At 40.8% G+C, this 5980-nt stretch overlaps 1 long non-coding RNA gene across 3 annotated transcripts; it reads left to right on the top strand.

Moving 5' to 3' along the window:
- The first annotated feature begins 457 nt into the window (after positions 1-457).
- Positions 458-3219, top strand: LOC126990120 (uncharacterized). Of its 3 annotated transcripts, XR_007744023.1 has the most exons (4): positions 458-581; positions 691-964; positions 1020-1127; positions 1236-1371. It is a non-coding gene; the product is annotated as an uncharacterized LOC126990120 (long non-coding RNA). The 3 variants fall into 3 exon arrangements; XR_007744025.1 differs by adding an exon at positions 2367-3219 and having other exon boundaries at positions 691-2321; XR_007744024.1 differs by lacking the exon at positions 1236-1371 and having other exon boundaries at positions 1020-1165.
- Positions 3220-5980: the final 2761 nt, after the last annotated feature.

The raw sequence follows: 5980 nt of genomic DNA, 5'->3' as shown, positions 1-5980 counted from the left end.
TAACCAGACATGGAGCAATTACTTATGTTATGTAATCGATTACGATTATGATTACTTCATATTTTCATGATTACGATTACAATTACAATAAAATTAAGTGTAATCAATTACGATTACGATTACATGATGTATTAATCGTGACTACAATCATGATCACAGGAAGGACTGAAAGGTGAACTTGCAAATTTCACACATGTACCATGCTGAATATTTAATTGGTTGAATTACTACAGATATTTAGAGCACACACTTGCTGTACGAGAAACTATTAACTAGACTTTGATAATGTAATCACAAAAGTAATCACGATTACAGGTGTACTTTTATAATGTATTCGATTATGATTACGATTACTTAAAAAAATAAGAGGGTAATCGATTATGATTACTTGAAAAACTGTAGTCGATTGTAATTGATTACGATTACCCCGTGTCTGATTATGAACATGATTCATAACACAGCATGACTAAGGTAAAGAAGAAGAGGATATATTAATTAACATGATTCATAACACAGCATGACTAAGGTAAAGAAGAAGAGGATATATTAATTAACATGATTCATGACACAGCATGACTAAGGTAAAGAGGAAGAGGATATATTAATTAACATGATTCATAATGCAGCATGCCTAAGGTAAAGAGGAAGAGGATATATTAATAACATGATTCATAACGCAGCACGACTAAGGCAAAGAAGAAGAGGATATATTAATTAACATGATTCATAACACAGCATGACTAAGGTAAAGAGGAAGAGGATATATTAATTAACATGATTCATAATGCAGCATGACTAAGGTAAAGAGGAAGAGGATATATTAATTAACATGATTCATAATGCAGCATGACTAAGGTAAAGAGGAAGAGGATATATTAATTAACATGATTCATAATGCAGCATGACTAAGGTAAAGAAGAAGAGGATATATTAATAACATGATTCATAATGCAGCATGACTAAGGTAAAGAGGAAGAGGATATATTAATTAACATGATTCATAACACAGCATGACTAAGGTAAAGAAGAAGAGGATATATTAATAACATGATTCATAATGCAGCATGACTAAGGTAAAGAAGAAGAGGATATATTAATAACATGATTCATAATGCAGCATGACTAAGGTAAAGAAGAAGAGGATATATTAATAACATGATTCATAACGCAGCATGACTAAGGTAAAGAAGAAGAGGATATATTAATAACATGATTCATAACGCAGCATGACTAAGGTAAAGAAGAAGAGGATATATTAATAACATGATTCATAATGCAGCATGACTAAGGTAAAGAAGAAGAGGATATATTAATAACATGATTCATAATGCAGCATGACTAAGGTAAAGAAGAAGAAGAAGAACAAGAAGAGGAACAAGACCAGGAGCATTATCTAGGGTCTGTGTAAAGCCTTTCTCTAAGCCCGCCCTGCACGCGGAGTTGTTGGTTGTGACGCCGCACGTCTCGGTGCTCTGAGCCAGAGCCGGAGGGCTTCCTGGCCCGCCGCTGCCCCTCCATCTACGGGGCCAGGCTCTGGAGATTCTTCTCAGCCTACTGGAGGGATCTGAGGGAAGGAAAAGGGAAATCAATCAAAGTTCTTCCTCACTAAAGATGTCACTTAATATGAACTAAATACTGGCAGCCTCTTTGCTATTTTTTGCCTTCATTAAATTCCTGGAGGGTCTGAGAGGAGGAAAAAGGAGTATGAGTAACAGCAAAGGCACAGCTCTGCCTCACCATAAGATGTCATTTACAGCAACTAAAAACACTGCGGCCAGCTTCCTAACTATTTCTGGCCTTTGTTGAATATTTCCTGGAGGGTCTGGGAGGAGGGAGGGGAGAAGGGGCAGAGGGAAAGGAGGAAAGAAGGAACAGGAGAGAAGGAGGAAAGAAGGGAAGGAGTGGCAAAATCACAGCTTTTCCTCACCAATTGATGTCATTTATACCAACTAAAAAATGCTGGCAGGTTCCTAACTATTTCTTGCCCCTGACATATTTCTGATGCTGGCAGGTTCCTACTATTTCTTGCCCCTGACATATTTCTGATGCTGGCAGGTTCCTACTATTTCTTGCCCCTGACATATTTCTGATGCTGGCAGGTTCCCAACTATTTCTTGCCCCTGACATATTTCTGATGCTGGCAGGTTCCTACTATTTCTTGCCCCTGACATATTTCTGATGCTGGCAGGTTCCTACTATTTCTTGCCCCTGACATATTTCTGATGCTGGCAGGTTCCTACTATTTCTTGCCCCTGACATATTTCTGATGCTGGCAGGTTCCTAACTATTTCTTGCCCCTGACATATTTCTGATGCTGGCAGGTTCCTAACTATTTCTTGACCCTGACATATTTCTGATGCTGGCAGGTTCCTAACTATTTCTTGCCCCTGACATATTTCTGATGCTGGCAGGTTCCTAACTATTTCTTGCCCCTGACATATTTCTGATGCTGGCAGGTTCCTAACTATTTCTTGACCCTGACATATTTCTGATGCTGGCAGGTTCCTAACTATTTCTTGCCCGTGACATATTTCTGATGCTGGCAGGTTCCTAACTATTTCTTGACCCTGACATATTTCTGATGCTGGCAGGTTCCTACTATTTCTTGACCCTGACATATTTCTGATGCTGGCAGGTTCCTACTATTTCTTGACCCTGACATATTTCTGATGCTGGCAGGTTCCTAACTATTTCTTGACCCTGACATATTTCTGATGCTGGCAGGTTCCTAACTATTTCTTGACCCTGACATATTTCTGATGCTGGCAGGTTCCTACTATTTCTTGACCCTGACATATTTCTGATGCTGGCAGGTTCCTACTATTTCTTGACCCTGACATATTTCTGATGCTGGCAGGTTCCTAACTATTTCTTGACCCTGACATATTTCTGATGCTGGCAGGTTCCTAACTATTTCTTGACCCTGACATATTTCTGATGCTGGCAGGTTCCCAACTATTTCTTGACCCTGACATATTTCTGAAGTGTTCTGGGGGGAGGAAAAAGGTGACAGGAGCACTGGAGAAAGTGAAGCTCTTCCTTACTAAAAGATGTTGATTAATAATAACAAAAAAAAATCATTGGCAGCTTCTATGTTATTTCCTGCCTCTGTTAAATTGGTAGGGAGGAGGAAGAAGGTGGTGTGTGTGTGTGTGTGTGTGTGTGTGTGGCTGGAGGGAGGCAGCTATTAGCAAGTTCAGAACAGCAGTGACTATGAAATTAAGGCATAGAAGATAGGAATTAAAGAAGAATGAGTGTGATGGCAGTGACTTAGAGGACTGAGTGAAGCAAATGGCAGTCAGGACAAAATGCAGAAATAAGGAAGGACAAGTATTTCAGAGTTTACCAGGGAAAGGGATGGAAAAAAGTGATGATTTTGGTTAACTCAGGCATTAGGAAGTTAAATAGCAGAGGAATGAGCTTGAGCAGAAAGCCTCGGGCACTGCAGAAGGCAGGAAGGAAGCAGCTGTTAGCAAGTTCTGAACAGCAGCGACTATGAAATGAAGGCACAGAAGACAGCACAGGAAGGGAAGAATTTGAGTGTGGTGACAGGGACTTAGGAAGATGATTTAGGACAGATTGTAAATGCTTCATGTGGAAGAGTGCAACAGCTGAGTATTGTAAAGGATAGGGAAAAGTTGCGTGAAAGGCTGCGTCAAGTTGTCAGACGATGAAGTTAAGGTCCATATTGTCAAACTCCTCACAGGCTTGCTCCATCTATTTCAAAAGGCTCTCGCAGAGGTTGTTGGGGTGTCCATGGGCGGTTTCCTGAGCCTGGCGGTAGTTTTGCATGGCTTCTGTGCCTTGAAGGAGAAAACACCCAAGACAACCCAGTTACTCTTCCTGTGGGCTTGGGAAATAGGTGCAGTGGGAGCCTGATACATTTAGGAAGACAGGAACACAGAGGTACAGACAAACAGAGATGCAGGGTGGTGCTGCTGATAGTTTCACACGGCTTTTGCACCCTGAACGGGAAAACACCACCCAGGAAAACACGGTTAGCCTTCTCTGTGGCCTTGGGGAATAGTAACAGTGGGAGCCTGATATGCTTAGGACCATAGGCTGACTTACAGCGCCTCATTTTGGGTGTTGATGACATAGAATATATATATATATATATATATATATATATATATATATATATATATATATATATATATATATATATATATATATATATATATATATATATATATATATATATATATATATCTATATCTCTCTCTCTCTCTCTCTCACACACACACACACACACACACACACACACACACACACACACACACACACACTTACACTGGAGTGAAAAACAGTACGCACATGGAGGAGGAGGTGGAGGAAGAAGAGGAGGAGGAAGAGTAGAAAGAGAAGGTAAAAAATTGATAATATTAACTCCAAAAATATATAATTCATGTAAAAGTTAACCTAAATTCAGCCTTTAAAAATTGTAACAATTCTGCCACACATCAATGCACTCATGTTATATCAAGTGTTCTCTTCACAGTTTCCTCATGATATCAGGATGTGTGGTGGACCGTCCCTTCATGAGTGGACAATAGTCGTGTGGCAGGCTGGGCCAAGGTGCCAGAAGAAGACATTAAGTTTCTGAGAGATGGGATGAGAAGTTTTCAGGTAAGAACTTGAGATAAGGACAGAGCAAGGGTGTTTGCTGTAGAGGAGAGGGCACAGCTGCATGTCACCAAAGAATAAACTTGATAGGGGAATGCTTTGCCTGGGATTCTTACACACTACTGACCCTCACACACCAGCTATTTCTTAAGGCAAAGAGAGAGGTAAAATGCATTCTCAGGAGTGGTTATTAGAGTTCATGGCACAGAAGCCTTGTCAAACTACCACCAGGGTCACAAAACTACCCACGGAAAGGCCCACAACTCCTATAAAAGTCAAATCACATGTGTGTTTGGGCGCTGGAATCTCGAAATAACGTGGCCCATTGCTTGCTCAGAATAGATGGCATCACTGTAGACACTCGCCTGCCCTGTGCCATGACGGGCTCGGGCTGATCATCAGGCCCCTAAAGAAAGCCTACCAGCTGTAGGCCAGGATGTAAAAAAAAAAAAAAATAAATAAATAAATAAATAAATAATTAATAATAATAATAATATTAATAATAATAATAATAATAATAATAATAATAATAATAATAATAATAATAATAATAATAATAATAATGATAATAATAATAAAACTAAATAAATAGATCAATTGATAAATCAATAAATAAATTCCAGCAGCTGCGGTGGAGTGCCACATGTTGAAGCAGTGGGAGCACACGTGGCCCGTCCAGTGGCCCCCGTCCTAACCGGTCATATTTCAAGCAATTTTCAAATTAAAAACATACGTCAACATTTACTTTTAAAAAGATACAAAAAAAAACTCAGGTGGGACATATCGCGATAGGCAGTCGACAAAGACACGGTCCTGTGTCGCAAATCATCCACCCTTTGTTTGCAAACAAATCCCGAGCATGAGCAGATTGGATGGGGTGTCTTAGGATACGTGGATGGCAGATGACACCACACCGGTTAAGACACGTAGCAATGAGCTTTAAGTTGGATAAGTTCAGGTTCAACAAAGACATAGGCAAGAATTGGTTTACCAACAGTGAAGTGGTGGATGAGTGGAACAGACTTAGAAGTCATGTGGTGAGCGCCAACACGATAGATACATTCAAGAAGAGGTTAGATAAGTTCTTGGATGGGAGGGGTATAGGACGTTAGTTTGGTGCCGTGGTCTGGGCGGCTTGTTGCGTTGTCTCACGAGACCTCCTTCCTCCTCCTCCTCCTCTTGTTGCGGGGGCCGGGAGCCCGACGGGTGGGTGGGTGGGGGGTCAAGGAAGGCAAGCCCTTCCCCAGTTAAGAAGGTGGGGATCGAGGCGGGGCAAGGCTCCCCCTTTTAGCTTAGGTCTTGTTGGTTTCCCGAAAAGGTACTGACGCTGCCGCCATTAGAGGGTGGTAACACT

The sequence above is a fragment of the Eriocheir sinensis genome, unplaced genomic scaffold, assembly GCF_024679095.1.
Source record: "Eriocheir sinensis breed Jianghai 21 unplaced genomic scaffold, ASM2467909v1 Scaffold1458, whole genome shotgun sequence".
Lineage (NCBI taxonomy): Eukaryota > Metazoa > Arthropoda > Malacostraca > Decapoda > Varunidae > Eriocheir > Eriocheir sinensis.
The sequence above is the reverse complement of the archived record's forward strand: the minus strand, read 5'-3'. Positions and strand labels throughout refer to the sequence as shown.